Genomic DNA, 16,059 nt, shown 5'->3' with positions numbered 1-16,059 from the left:
ATGATAGACTGGATTGGAAAAATGTGGCACATATACACCATGGAATATTATGCAGCAATCAGAAATGATGAGTTTGTGTCGTTTGTAGGGACATGGATGAATCTGGAGAACGTCATCCTCAGCAAACTGACACAAGAACAGAAAATGAAACACCGCATATTCTCACTCATAGGTGGGTGATGAAAAATGAGAACACATGGACACAGAAAGGGGAGTACTAAACACTGGGGTCTATTGGGGGGAAAAGGGGAGGGCCAGTGGGAGGGGGAGGTGGGGAGGGTTAGCCTGGGGAGAAATGCCAAATGTGGGTGAAGGGGAGAAGGAAAGAAAAGCACACTGCCATCTGTGTTCCTACGCAACTGTTTTTTTTTTTTTAATTTTTATTGGATTTTAGATTTTGGGGTACATGAGCAGAGCATGCAAGACAGTTGCGTAGGTACACACATGGCAGTGTTACATTTAGGGTTAATATTGTTATGTGTGAATTTGATACTGCCATTTTGATGCTAAGTGGCTGTGTTGCCTGTTAGTTGTTGTAGAATCTTCATTATGTTGATGCTCTTTAGCATTCAGTGTGATTTTGGAATGGCTGGTACTGGTTGATCCTTTCTATGTGTAGTGCCTCTTTTAGAAGCTCTTGTAAAGCAGGCCTGGTGGTGACAAAATCTCTGAGTACTTGCTTGTTCACAAAGGATCTTATTTTTCCTTCACTTCTGAAGCTCAGTTTGGCTGGATATGAAATTCTGGGTTGAAAGTTCTTTTCTTTAAGAATGTTGAATATTGGCCCCCACTCTCTTCTGGCTTGTAGTGTTTCTGCCGAGAGATCTGCTGTGAGTCTGATGGGCTTCCCTTTGTGGGTGACCCGACCTTTCTCTCTGGCTGCCCTTAGTATTCTCTCCTTCATTTCAACCCTGTTGAATCTGACGATTATGTGCCTTGGGGTTGCTCTTCTTGCGGAATATCTTTGTGGGATTCTCTGTATTTCCTGCAATTGAGTGTTGGCCTGTCTTGCTAGGTGGGGGAAATTTTCCTGGATGATGTCCCGAAGAGTATTTTCCAGCTTGGATTCATTCTCTTCGTTCCCTTCTGGTACACCTATCAAACGTAGGTTACGTCTTTTCACATAGTCCCACATTTCTTGGAGACTTTGTTCATTCCTTTTTGCGCTTTTTTATCTAATCTTGGTTTCTCGTTTTATTTCATTGAGTTGGTCTTCGACTTCAGATATTCTTTCTTTGGCTTGGTCAATTCGGCTATTGAAACTTGTGTTTGCTTCGCGAAGTTCTTGTATTGTGTTTTTCAGCTTCTTTAATTCATTCATATTCCTCTCTAAGTTATCCATTCTTGTTATCATTTCCTCGAATCTTTTTTCAAATCTTTTTTCAAGGTTCTTAGTTTCTTTGCATTGATTTAATACATGATCTTTTAGCTCACAAAAGTTTCTCATTATCCATCTTCTGAAGTCTAATTCTGTCATTTCGTCACAGTCATTCTCCATCCAGCTTTGTTCCCTTGCTGGTGAGGAGTTTCGTTCCTTTCTAGGAGGCGAGGTGTTCTGGTTTCGGGTGTTTTTCTCCTATTTGCGCTGGTTTCTTCCCATCTTTGTGGATTTGTCTGCTGGTCGTCTGCGTAGTTGCTGACTTTTCGATTGGGTCTCTGAGTGGACACCCAGAATGTTGATGATGAAGTATTTCTGTTGCTTGGTTTTCCTTCTACCAGTCTAGCCCCTTCGCTATACGACTGCTGAGGTCCGCTCCAGACCCTGCTTGTCTGGGGTGCACCTCTAGCAGCTGTGGCACAGCGAGGGATGCTACCAGTTTCTTTTTCTGCTTTCTTTGTCCCAGGATGATGCCTGCCTAATGTCAGTCTTTTGGATGTAGAGGGGTCAGGGAGCTGCTTGAGGAGATGGTTTGTACTTTATAGGGGCTTAATTGCTGAGCTGTGAGCTCTGTTGTTCCTTCAGGGCTGTTAGGCTGCTATGTTTGATTCTGCAGCAACAGAGCTCATTAAAAAACCCTTTTTTTTTTCTCAAATGCTCTGTGTTGAGGGGTTTGGGCTTTATTTTTGGATGTCCGTTGAGGTCCTGCCCAGCTAGGACGTAGACTAGCCACTGTTTGGCTGCCGAGGCTCCGCCCTGCTGTTGTGTGATTCGCCCTGTTCCTGCAGGCTCTGCTGTGGTCTCCGCCACGCCCTGCGGCGGAGTCTCTCTGTTGTAGCGGGTTGCCTCGGCAACGGCAGGCTGCGTCAGCAGTGGGCGTGTATCTCAGTAGGGACGGGTTGCCTCAGCAATGGCAGGGTGCGTCAGCAGTGGGCGTGTATCTCAGTAGGGACGGGTTGCCTCGGCAATGGCAGGCTGTGTCAGCAGTGGGCGTGTATCTCAGTAGGGACGGGTTGCCTCCGCACCGGCTGGCTGCGTCAGCAATGGGTGTGTATCTCAGTTGGGGCGGGTTGCCTCGGTAATGGTGGACGCCCCTCCCCCTCAGAGCGTCTCGGGCCGTCTTCCCAGGGCTTGTTTGAAATCACGGTTTTGTTCGTCCCACTGGGCCATCCCTAACGCTCTGTCCCTGCGATCCCCTGGCTGGCCCACTGTCCAAGTCTAGCTCAGTCTCAAGTCCAGCCCTCTCATGTCTCCTGTTGCCGGTTCAACGGGGCACCCGGACAAGCGCGCCCTGTGGGGAGCGCTGGGTAGGGCCGGCCGCCGCCACCCCGGCTGCTGGCTTCGCCAGGCGGAGGTTCTGCCTGGTGTCCCGCGTCTCCTCTTCACTTGGGAATTTCCCCGTTCCATGGGCAACAAAGATCAGTCTGGAAATGCAGCTCAGACTCACCTTTCCGCGGACACAACGCGAGCTCCAATCCTGGGTTGTTCTCACAGCGCCATCTTGAGTCCTCCCCGCAACTGTCTTACATGCTCTGCTCATGTACCCCAAAACCTAAAATCCAATAAAAAATTAAAATAAAAAAAGAAATGTGGCACATATACACCATGGAATACTATGCAGCCATTAAAAAGAATGAGTTCATGTCTCTTGTAAGGACATGAATGAATCTGGAAACCATCATTCTCAGAAACTAATACAGGAACCAAAAACAAAATACGTCATGTTCTCACTCAGACGTGAAAGTTAAACAATGAGAATATACGGGCACAGGGAGGGGAACATCACACACTAGGGCCTGTTGTGGGGTGGAGGGGCAAAGAGAAATAGCATTAGGAGAAATACCTAATGTAGATGACAGGCTAATGGGTGTAGCAAACAACCATGGAATATGTATGCCTATGCGACAAACCTGCACATTTCGCACATGTATCCCAGAACTTAAGGTATAATTAAAAAAAAGAAAGAAAAATCTAAATGTAATGACACCACCAAAGTATCACACTAGCTCTCCAGCAATGAACCTTAACCAAAATGGAAACTCAGAAGCAACAGATAAAGAATTCAAACCATGGATGGCAAGAAAGCTGAATGAGATCCAAAACAAGGTTGAAAGACAACCCAAAGAAATTTCTAAAGCAATCCAGGAAATGAAGGAAGAGATAAATATCTTACAGACAAGTCAATCAGAGCTTCTGAAATTCAAAAACTCACATAAGGAAATTTGAAATATAACTGAAAGCTTTATCAATAAACTAGACCAGATGAAAGAATTTCAGAGGTTAAAGACCAGTCTTTCAAACTAACCCAACCAGATAAAAAAAATTTTAAGAATGTGTAAAAATGAACAAAGTCTTCAAGAAATATGGGATATGTAATGTGATCAAACCTGCGAATTACTGGCATACCTGACAGAAAAAGAGAAAAAGGAAGCAACTGGAAAACATATGTGAGGGAATAATTCAAGAAAAGTTTCCTAATCTTACCAGAGAGGTACACATTGAGATATAAGAAATACAGAGAACACCTACAAGATACCATACAAGGTGAACATCCCCAAGGCATATAATTACCAGAAGGTCCAAGGTCAATGCTAAATAAGAAATCTTAAAGGCAGCTACAGGAAAAAGGTAAGATCATGTACAAAAGGAACCCCATCAGACTAACAGCAGACTTCTCAACAGAAAACTTACAAGCCAGGAAAGGTAGGAGGTCTAGTTTCACAATTCTAAAAGAACAGAAATTTCTACCAAAAATTTCATATCCCACCAAACTAAGCTTCATGAGCAAAGGAGAAATAAAATTCTTTCCAGACAAGCAAATGATAAGGGAACTTATTAACACTAGACCAAAAAACTTTTAAGGGAGTTCTAAATATATAAGTGAAAGAAAAATACTTGCTACCACAAAAACACACTTAAGTACATAGCCCACAGATGTTACAAAGGGACCACACGATACAAACTACAAAGAAACAGCTAACAGCATCATAATAGGTTTAAAACTTAACATACCAATATTAACCTTGAATGTAAATGGTCTAAACATCCCAATTCAAAGGCATAGAATGGCAGGTTGTAAATAAAAATAACACCCATTAGTCTGCTATTTTCAAGAAAAATAACATTCAAAATAAATAACATTCAAACTGAGAGCCAAATCAAGAACACAATTCCATTTAATATGGCCACACAAAAAATAAAATACCTAGGAATATCCAACCATGGAGGTGAAATATCTCTACAAGGAGAACTACCAAATACTGCTGAAAGAAACCATAGAGGACACAAACAAATAAAAAATATTGCATCCTTATAGATAGGAAAAATCATTATTGTTAAAATAGCCGTGCTGCCCAAAGCAACCTACAGATCAATGCTGTTTCTATCAAACTATGAATATTATTTTTCATAAAACTAGAAAAACTATTCTGAAATTAATATGAAACCAAAAAAAGAGCCCAAATAGCCAAAGCAATCCCAAGCCAGAGGAACAAAGCCAGAGGCATCACATTATTCAACTTCAAACTATTCTGTAAAGCTACAGTAAAGAAGACAGCATAGTAGTGGTACAAACATAGATACACAAACCAATGGAACCAAACAGAGAACCCAGAAAGAAAACTGCACACCTACAACCATCTGATCTTCACCAAAGTTGACAAAACTAAGCTATGGGAAAAGTCTCCCCATTCAATAAATGGTGCCAGGATAGCTGGCTAACCATACACAAGAGAATGAAACTGGACCCCTATCTTTCACCATATATAAAAATTAACTCGGGATGGACTAAACACTTAAATGTATAACCTCAAACTGTAATAGTCCTAGCAGGAAAACCTAGGAAACACTATTTTGTATGCCAGCCTTGGCAAAAATTTTATGGCTAAGTTCTCAAAAGGAATTTCAAGAAAAAAAAATTGGCAAGTGAGCTCTAATTAAACTAAAGGCCTTCTGCATGGCAAGAGAAACTATCAGCACAATAAACAAACTACATACAGAATGGGGAAAATATTTGCAAACTACACATCCAACAAAGGTTTAATTTCCAGAATCCCTAAGAACTTAATCAACAAACACAAAACAAATAACTCCATTAAAAATGGGCAAAAGTCATAAACACTTCTCAAAAGAAGATATACATGTGCCTGACAAACATACAGAAAAAGGCTCCACATCACTAATCACCAGAGAAATGCAAATCAAAACCACAATGAGATACAATCTTACACCAGTAAGAATGGCTATTATTAAAAAATAACAGATGTTGATAAAGCTGTGGGGAAAAGAGAATACACACACTGTTGGTGGGAATGTAAATTAGTTTAACCACTATGAAAAGCAGTTTGGAGATTTCTCAAAGAGCTTAAAACAAAACTACCATCAGACACAGCATTCCCATTACCAGGTACATGACCAAAAGAAAAAAATTCTTCCACCAAAAAGACGTATGTGTTCATCTATTCATTGCAGTATTATTCACAATAACAAAGACATGCAATCAACCTGGTTGATGCGTCAAACCAATGTTGATGGATTTCTTTGTACAATCCATCAACACTGGATTGGATAAAGAAAATGTTGTACATGTACACTATGGAATTCTATGCAGCCATAAGAAAGAATGAAATCATGTCCTTTGCAGCAACATGGATGCAGGTCAAGGCCATTATCCTAAGTGAATTAAAGCAGGAGCAGAAAACCAAATACTGCATGTTCTCATCTACAAATCAGAACTAAACATTGGGCATGCCTGGACATAAAGATGACAACAATAGAAACTGTGGACTCCTAGAGTGGGGAGGCAGGGAGGGAACAGGGTTGAAAAACTAACTATTGGGTACTATATTCAGTACCTGGGTGTTAGAATCATTTATATCCCAAACCTCAGAATCATGCAACATATCCAAGTAACAGATCTGTACACGTACTCTCTGAATCTAAAATAAGAGTTGAAAAAAAAAGTAATAAGTTATTCAAAAACTAAAATAAAGTGACACATGTGGGGCCACATCCCTGATTACAAAAATAATTGTTCAGAAATAAATACCAGATAGCCTGGGTGTTTAAATCCAACTTTTTCCTAAGCTGTTTGACATGTTTTTTCATAGTACTGCATTGGGGGGATCTTTTTTTAATGAGAGTCCTTTCTGAAAATATCCGAAGTTTTTGTCTAGGGCATAAATATTCTTTTCAAAATTTCTCAAAGTTTGCACATGTGTGTACACAGATGTGTATATAAACATGTATGTATGTTCATGTTATAAAAGATATTAATAAGTGTTTTTAAGTGATGTCCAAATAAGTTTGGGCAACACCGAGATTAAACGCGGTTCAGCAAGTTTATTTCTTGTACTAAAGTGCACTGTTACTCTATGAGAAACAGACATGATATGCGGTATTTATCTGACCACGCAACTCTGTAACATCTTGCAGGACTAGTGTTCCACAGAACGCACTTTGGGAAATGGTGCCTAATCCACAGAATTATGGGTTTCTGTTATTGTAAATGTATATTCTGAAAACTAAAGGAGACGATATCCCTGAATCTTAGGATGAACAAATTAAGGAAGATCCTAGAAGAATGAGTAGGAGAAAGCAAGATTGGGATGTTTAAAGCAGATGTGAATTCTCATATATCACTGATGAAAGTAGCCTATTACTGATGAAGGGCCAATTTAGCAAGTTATCCTGCAAATATACCTGTACTTGAATTAAATGATCTTTACACATGGTTATTCATTTTAGCATTGTTAGTAATAACTAAAGAGTAGAAACAACCTAAGTGTATAAGATGTTTGTTAAGCCATGATACATATACATAATGAATTCTACACAGCTCATCAGGTCAGTTAAAATACAGCTCAATTCCATGAGCTTGAATCCCTCAAAGACTCTATGTGTCTTGCTGATGTTTCTATCTAAAGGATTAAGCACAGGTACCAAAACATTATAGGTGCTCCACAAATATTTAATGAAAAAAATAATTAAATAATTGAATGAATGACACAATTAAAATCATAGCCTTTTACATCAACGAACTTAATTTCTGAATTTTCTTTTCTTGGGACCCTAGTAATTCATCATCAGAAAATATACTGAGTACCTACTGTGTAGCATACATTATGCTGGACACAGAGAAATAAATCAGAAACAGATCTTACACTTCAACAACTCAAGTCTCCTGTAAGAGAAGTTAAGCAAAAATAAAGCACAATGGGAATTTGGAAGAGAGAGCTACTACTTGATCTGCTCGATCATTACCAAATAATAAATACACGATGAATAAATTAGAGAAGATTCTCAAGAGCCACTATCTCCTTGAAATATTTTTATCTGCTTCTAGCTGACTGACCATGGCCCCTACAAACATGAACAGGAACTCGTGCCCAATTATTAAAATGCTGCTCTGGGACCTGGAAGGGTGAAAGGAAGTCTAACTTCTTACTATCATGTTTTGATGTTATTGCTTTGTATTAGCAAATCATTTTTCCATCTCCTGGCATTTTTCCATTTTTCAACCCATCATTTCCTCCACAAAATTTAGTAAAGTGCTCTATGCTTATCATCTGTAAATAAATTTTGTAGAAAGGGGTCTATCTACCTCTGAACTCCAAAAACCTAAACTTTTAGAGAGCTGAAGAAGACTCTAGGCATGAATTTTTAAAATCTTGGAGAGAAGTGAGATGTAAAGAATGTGAAGCCTTCCAAAGTGTTGAAACTTAATATTTCTTAGTAGAAACCAGGGTAGAGTTCAGGTAGCAAAAAGGTCAGGAAGCACAGTGAGTCCAGACAGCCAGCAGCCAAGGGAGCTTCAAAGAGATCTCCATGCTCCTAGACGACAAGAAAGAGTGGAATTACCCTGCATGGGAGTAGCATGGTAATTCTCCTCTTCAAGTGCTTAGGAGAGCCACTAGGCTTGCAGAAGTCACGGAAGGAAAGACAGCTGGGCACAGTGGTTCACACCCATAATCCCAGCACTCTGGTAGGCCAAGGATCACTTGAAGCCAGGACTTCAAAACTAGCCTAGACAACAAAGCAAGCAAGATGGCATCTCCTCCGCCTCCAAAAATAAAAATTTCCATTGGCCAGGCATAGTGGCTTGGATCTGTAATCCCAACTACTTGGGAGGCTGAGGTGGGAAAATCTCTTGAGTCCAGGAGTTTAAGGCTGCAGTGAGTTATGATCAGTCCACTGCACTCCACCCTATACAAAACAGCAAGAGTCTGTCTCTAAAATAAATAAATACATAAATACACAAATAAAGAAAAATAAAGGAAAGATTAAAATCTCATGGGCACCTAGGTAGGGACCAGTGTCAGATGATCAGATGTAAAAAAAAAAAAAAAAAAAAAAAAGAGTATCTCAGAAGATAAACTTATTGAACAATGTTGTAGTCTACAGGCCACCCTGCTATCCCTGGTTACCAAAAAAACATGCCCCTGCCCCAAATAAAGTTAGACTCCATTACAAGAAGGGGTGGAGGACAATATTTCTGCTAACCCAGAAAAATGAAGGCTCAAGATAGAAACTGAGTTATAGAAAAAAAGTAAAGTATCTTTTCTTCCAACTTGGGCCAGGGACTCTCACGGAAACTGGCCACAGCTAGCATCACATGCCTTAGAATTGTTGCTACAATTAAGCTGCACATTCACACAGAGTGTGAGTCTAAAACTTCTTGTTTCAAACTAGTCACAGAGATACTCCTGGGAAGGGTCTCAAACATTGTCTGGGCTCCAATATGATGGCCTTGCTGAAGTTGATGGCTTTCACCAGTGGGGGCTCTCCTTCCTCAGAACAGCTGAGACTCAATGAGTTGAGACTCAAAGCCACTCATTCCCAGAATGTGGTCATTAGAGCTATATCATCCGTCACCTTTAGGTGGTAATTAGAAAAGAGAAGTCAATAACAATAGTACATAGCACTACTTTACTAAGATTTAAACAAGTTGTAATATTGTTGAACATCTATTGATGAGTCCAAATGTGCCACAGGCTATTGAGCACAAGGAGGGCTTTGATGGGAGGCTTTTCATTATTAATTTGATGGGGTGAGGTTTATAGGGATCACAGCATACATTGCATTTGTTACATGAGCCCTGGCCTCACAAAGCCATCAAATCTAATCAGTATCTGGTGGGGTAACACTTAAGGAAATGAAGATGACTCAGAAATCTGTACCTGACACTTGCAACCCCATGAAAGGAAAAGAGCCTTGCCTTGTTGTTGACTTTATAAGACAGGTTCCTAAGTGCAGGAAAAACTCAGGGAAGCAAAACCAAAAAACCAAACCTGTGATCCTTGGAAAGAAGAATTTCTGAGCTGGGAATCAAAAAGCCTGGGTTTCAGTTCATGTCTGCTAACAACTATGCCTGTGCCCTTAGGTACATGCCTGATGTCACTTTACTTCTTGATATGGTTCGTCTGTGTCCCCACACAAATCTCAGCTTGAATTGTATCTCCCAGAATTCCCACATGTTGTGGGAGGGACCCAGGGGGAGGTAATTGAATCATGGGAGCTGGTCTTTCCCATGCTATTCTCATGATAGTGAATAAGTCTCCCAAAATCTGATGGGTTTATCATGGGTTTCTGCTTTTGCTTCTTCCTCATTTTTCTCTTGCTGCTGACATGTAAGAAGTGCCTTTTGCCTCTTACCATGATTCTGAGACCTCCCCAGCCATATGGAACTGTAAGTCCAATTAAACCCATTTTTCCTTCCAGTCTCAAGTATGCCTTTATCAGCAGCATGAAAATGGACTAATACAGTAAATTGATACCAGTCAAGTGGCACATTGCTAAAGATACCCGAAAATGTGAAAGCAACTTTGGAACTAGTTAACAGGCAAAGGTTGGAACAGTTTGGAGGGCTCAGAAGACGGGAAAATGTGGGAAAGTTTGAAACTTCCTAGAGACTTATTGAATGGCTTTAACTAAAAGCCTGATTGCTATATGGACAATAAAATCCAGGCTGAGGTGGTCTCAGATAAAGATAAGGAACTTTTTGAGAACTGGAGTAAAGATGACTCTTGCTTTGTTTTGGCAAAGGGACTGGTGGCATTTTGCCCATGCCCTAGAGATTTGTGGAACTTTAAACTTGAGAAAGATGATTTAGGTTATCTGATGAAAGAAATTTCTAAGTAGCAAAGCATTCAAGAGGTGACTTGAGTACTGTTAGAGGCATTCAGTTTTAAAAGGGAAGCAAAGCATAAAAGTTTGGAAAATTCACAGCCTGACTATGCAATAGAAAAGAAAAACCCATTTTCTAGGGAGAAATTCAAGCCAGCCAGCTCCAGAAATCTGCATAAGTTAGCAAGAAGCCTGATGTTAATCCCCAAAACAATGGGGAAAATGCCTCCAAGCCATGTCAGAGAACTTCACAGAAGCCCCTCCTATAACAGGCAGGGAAGTCCAGGAAGGGAAAATGGTTTAGTGGGCCAGGCCTATGGCCCCCATGCTATGTGCAGCCTAGGGACTTCATGCCCTGTGTCCCAGCCACTCCAGCTATGCTGAAAGGGGCCAAATGTACATCTCAGCATGTAGCTTTAGAGGGCGGAAGCCCCAAGCCTTGGCAGTTTCCATGTGGTTTTGAGCCTGCAGAAATCACAAATTGAGGTTTGAGAACCTCCTTCTAGATTTCAGAAGATGTATGGAAATGCCTGGATGCCCAGAAAAGAGTTCCCCACAGGGCAGGGCCCTCATGGAGAACTTCTGCTAGGGTAGTGCAGAAGTGAAATGTGTGGTGGATCCCCCACACAGAGTCCCTAGCAGGGTATCTAGTGGAGCTGTGAGGAGAGGGCCAAGGTTTTCCAGACCCCAGAATGGTAGATCCACTGACAGCTTACACTATGTGCCTGGAAAAGCCTCACTCAATGTCAGCCCATGAAAGCAACTTGGAGGGAGGTTGTACCCTGCAAAGCCACAGAGGTGGAGTTTCCCAAGACCATATGAACACACCGCCTGTATCAGCATGACCTGGACATGAGACCTGAAGTCAAAGGGGATTATTTTGGAGCTTTAAAATTTGACCGTCTCATTGGATTTCAGACTTGCATGTGCCCTGTTACCCCTTTGTTTTGGTTAATTTCTTTTGAATGGCTACATTTACCCAATACCTGTAACCCCATTGTATCTTGCAAGTAAGTAGCTTGCTTTTGATTTTACAGACTCATAGGGATTTGCCTTGTCTCAGATGAGTCTTTGGACTGTGGACTTTTGGGTAATGCTGAAATGATTTAACACTTTGGGGGACTGTTAGGAAGGCATGACTGGTTTTGAAATGTCAGGATATGAGATTTGGAGGGGCCAGGGGTAGAATGATATGGTTCGTCTGTGTCCCCACCCAAATCCCAACTTAAATTATAGCTCCCAGAATTCTCATGTGCTGCAGGAGGGACCTAGGAGGAGATAACTGAATCATGGGGGCCAGTCTTTCCTGTGCTATTCTTGTGATAGTGAATAAGTCTCCCAAGATCTGATGGGTTTTTCAGAGGTTTCTGCTTTTCTTTCTTCCTCATTTTTCTCTTGCTGCTGACATGTAAGAAGTGCCTTTTGCCTCTAACCATGACCCCAAGGCCTCCTCAGCCATATGAAACTGTAAGTCCAATTAAACCCATTTTTCTTCCCATTGTCTGGTATGTCTTTATCAGCAGCATGAAAACAGACTAATACACCTTTTTGGACTGGAGTTCTTCATATATAAAATGACCATCTGTTTAGGTAACTTTCAGGCCCAATATTCTATTATTTTTCTACCTTTGGTTATCTCTTCCAGTCTCATGATTTAAATAGCATTGATGTGCTGATACTTTTTATTTTGATCTTCATCTCCAACCCCTCTCCTGAACTCCAGACTTACTTAACAACTGTCTCCTTGACAAATTCACTTGGTTGGCATCTCAAACTTGATATATTCAAAACCAAACTCTTGATTTCTCCCCGAGGCCTGCTTCTCCTCACCCAGCTCACCCCTACCCCAGTCTTCCCATTACAGTAAGTGGAAACTGCATTCCAGGACTTTCATTTGAATCCTCTTCTTCTCACACTCTAAATCTCATCCTTTAGTAAAGTGTATTGGTTCTTCTTTGAAATACGTCCATAATCTGATGCCCTTTTCCACTACATCCTTGTCCAATATCCATCTCTCAGTTAAACCAGTGCCTTCTTTTCCACTCTTGCCCATCCCTGGGCCATTCACTACACCCAGCAAAAATGATCATGCTTCTGCTCTTCCCCTTCATGTCCTTATGGCTTTCTCCTCATTTTCTTCAAGCCTCCAGTTGAGCACCTTTTCAGAGAGGCCTTTTCTGGCCATCCTATTTAAAATAGCATTTGTATTAGTTTTCTGTGCCATATAACAAATTACCACAAACTTAGTGCCTTAAAACAACATGCATTTATGTTTTCAGTTTCTGTGGGCGAGCATGGCTTATCTGGGTTCTCTGCTCAAGTTCTCTTGAGGATATAATCAAGGTGGTATCTTGGCTGCATTTTTATCAGAAGACTTAGCTGGAGAAGAATCACTTGCAAACTCACTCATTGTTTCGGAAAAATTATTTCCTATGGTTATATAACATAGAACCTTGGAGGTTTTTTGTTATATACATATACTTTAAGTTCTGGGGTACATGTGCAGAATTGCAGGTTTGTTACTTAGGTATATATATATATATATATGCCACGGTGGTTTGCTGCATCCATCCTCTTGTTATCTACATTAGTTATTTCTCCTAATGTTAGCCCTCCCCAATGCCCCCACCTCCCCCTCCCCGGCTACTCCTCCCCTACCTCCACACTCCCTGAGAGACACCAGTGTGTGACATTCCCCTCCCTGTATTCATGTGTTCTCATTGTTCAACACGCACTTATGAGTGAGAACATGCAGTGTTTGTTTTTCTGTCCTTGTGACAGTTTGCTGAGAATGATGGTTTCAAGATTCATCCCTCTTCCTGCAAAGGACTTGAAGTCATCCTTTTTTTATCACTGCATAGAATTCCCTGGTGTATATGTGCCACATTTTCTTTATCCAGTCTATCGTTGATGGGCATGTAGGTTGGTTCCAGGTCTTTGCTATTGTAAACAGTGCTACAATAAACATATGTATGCATGTATCTTTATAACAGAATGTTTTATAATCCTTTGGTTATATGCCCAGTAATGGAATTGCTGGGTCAAATGGTATTTCTGGTTCTAGATCCTTGAGGAATCACCACACTGTCTTCCACAATGATTGAACTAATTTACACTCCCACCAACAGTGTAAAAGTGTTTCTATTTCTCCACATCCTCTCCAGCATCTGTTGTCTCCAGATTTTTTAATGATTGCCATTCCAACTGGCATGAGATGGTATCTCAGTGTGGTTTTGATTTGCATTTCTCTAATGACCAGTGATGATAAGCTTTTTTTCATGTTTATTGGCTGCATAAATGTCTTTTTTTGAGAAGTGTCTGTTCGTATCCTTTGCCCACTTTTTGATGGAGACCTCTGGTTTTTTGCTAGCTGAAAGCTGAGAGTTGCTGTTGGCTCTTAGTGGCTACACTCAGGTCCTTGCAATGTGGTTCCTTCCATAGGCAGTTTACAATACAGCTATTTGCTTCTTCAAGGCCAGCATGGGAATTTGTCTTCAGCTTCAAGTAGGGCCAAGTTCCTCTTTTAAGGGGTTTGACCTGATTAAGTCAGGCCTATCTGGGATAATATCCCTTCTGATTAACTCAAAATCTACTGAATTGAGACCTTAATTACATCTTCAAAATCCCTTCACCTTTGCCATGTAATATAAGCTAATCATAGGCGTGGCCTTCAATTTCACAGGTCCTTTCACACTCAAGGTGGAGGGCAGTGAGAGGAGTTATTATATAAGGGGTGTGGCCAGGAACAGGGGCTCATCTTAGAATTCTGCCTGCCACAGCATTTTTAAAATAAACTTTACCGCATCTCTTTTTATATTATTTGCCTCCTAATATATGGTTTTTTGCTTATTTACTGTTCTATTTCTCCTGAGTAGAATGAAATATTCCCTATGGACCTAATATTGTTTTCTATTATTTCTCCAGCAACTAGAACAGTATCTGGCATATAATTCAAGCTCAATAAATATTTTGTAAACAAATGAATGAATTAAAATATAAATCTTTTACCCCATTTGTCACAGGAAGTTTGGTATATTATCTCCCATAGTTTATTATGCCTCTAACAGACCCTGGTCACACACAAGTCATCTGTAGTGAATATTTACTGACTACTTACTCCTTATCAGCCAGGTGAACATACTCTTGTTAATCCTCACAATAATCCTCTATAAATCATATAATCTCTTTTGAGCCTGGATCATAGGAAATGGAATTTCAGGCACACTTTTGGGAGTCCTATATTTCTATGGTGGGGGCTAAAAATTTTTCTACCCTCTTCATCTGTTCGGGATTTAAACCCCTCAGTTTTTTTGTTTGTTTGCTTGGTTTGGGGTGTGTGTGTGTGTGTGTGTGTGTGTGTGTGTGTGTGTTTTGTTTTTTAGACAAAGTTTTGCTCTTGTTGCCCAGGCTAGAGTGCAATGGTGCAATCTCGGCTCACTGCAACCTCCGCCTCTTAGGTTCAAGTGATTTTCCTGCTTCAGCCTCCCCAGTAGTTGGGATTACAGACACCCACCTCCACACCAGCTAATTTTTTTGTATTTTTGGTAGAGACAGGGTTTCACCAGATTGGCCAGGCTGGTCTCGAACTCCTGACCTCAGATTATCCGCCCGCCTCATCCTCCCAAAGTGCTGGGATTACAGGCATGAGCCACCATGCCTGGCCTAAATTCCTCAGTTGTAGCTAGGCCCCTGGCCACCTGATTACAAATACCCTCACCCAGTTTCCCTTAAAGCAAGATACAGCCATAGGACAAGGTTCAAGCCAATGAGATAGCAAAGAAATTATGGGTGTGATTTCAACTCCCTAAAAAGAAGATTGCTTGCCCTGGACTTCTATCTTAGAACTAGAACATGGACATGGGGGTGTGCCAGATTCAATAATCCAGGACAGGGTCCTTAACCTGGGGTTGACAGATCTGCAAACCATCCATGAACAGAATCCAGAGAGTCCAGAAATTTAGATGGGAAAATGTCCATCTTTATTTTTAGCAATCTCTCATTAAAATTCAGCAATTTCTTTAATTATAAATGTAGGCAACAAACTACAAAAGTAATCACAGTATCTGTGACCTTGTTACTATCAGAAATTATGTTTATTTTTATATTTTCATATTTCATATTACCTGAAATAATAATTTATGCTCACCACTATTTTGAAACTATGGTACTTAATAGACACACCACTAGATTTTGTTAATAATTAACAAAGAAACATAATTATATCACAAATTTTTTTTTAATATTGTGATAATTACATTTTATTCTTATTTACTTCCTTTGTTATCATCCTATGTATTTTTTAATGTATTTAAAACCTTTTTTCTGGGACAGAGTCCACACACTTTACCAGATTACCCAGGAGGGTCATGGCAGAAGATTTAAAAATCCTGTTCTAGCAGAAGGCAAGGTACAAATATGGAAGAAACATGGATTCCTAAATGACTTAGGTGCAGGGCTGATTATCATAGGTGGACAGTTAGCTTACTTCCAGATTATTATAAGAGAGAGAAAAAAACTTTTAACTTGTATGAGTCTCTGTAATTGTGAGTCTATGACAA

Source organism: Callithrix jacchus, chromosome 8 (assembly GCF_049354715.1).
Source record: "Callithrix jacchus isolate 240 chromosome 8, calJac240_pri, whole genome shotgun sequence".
Lineage (NCBI taxonomy): Eukaryota > Metazoa > Chordata > Mammalia > Primates > Cebidae > Callithrix > Callithrix jacchus.
The sequence above is the reverse complement of the archived record's forward strand: the minus strand, read 5'-3'. Positions refer to the sequence as shown.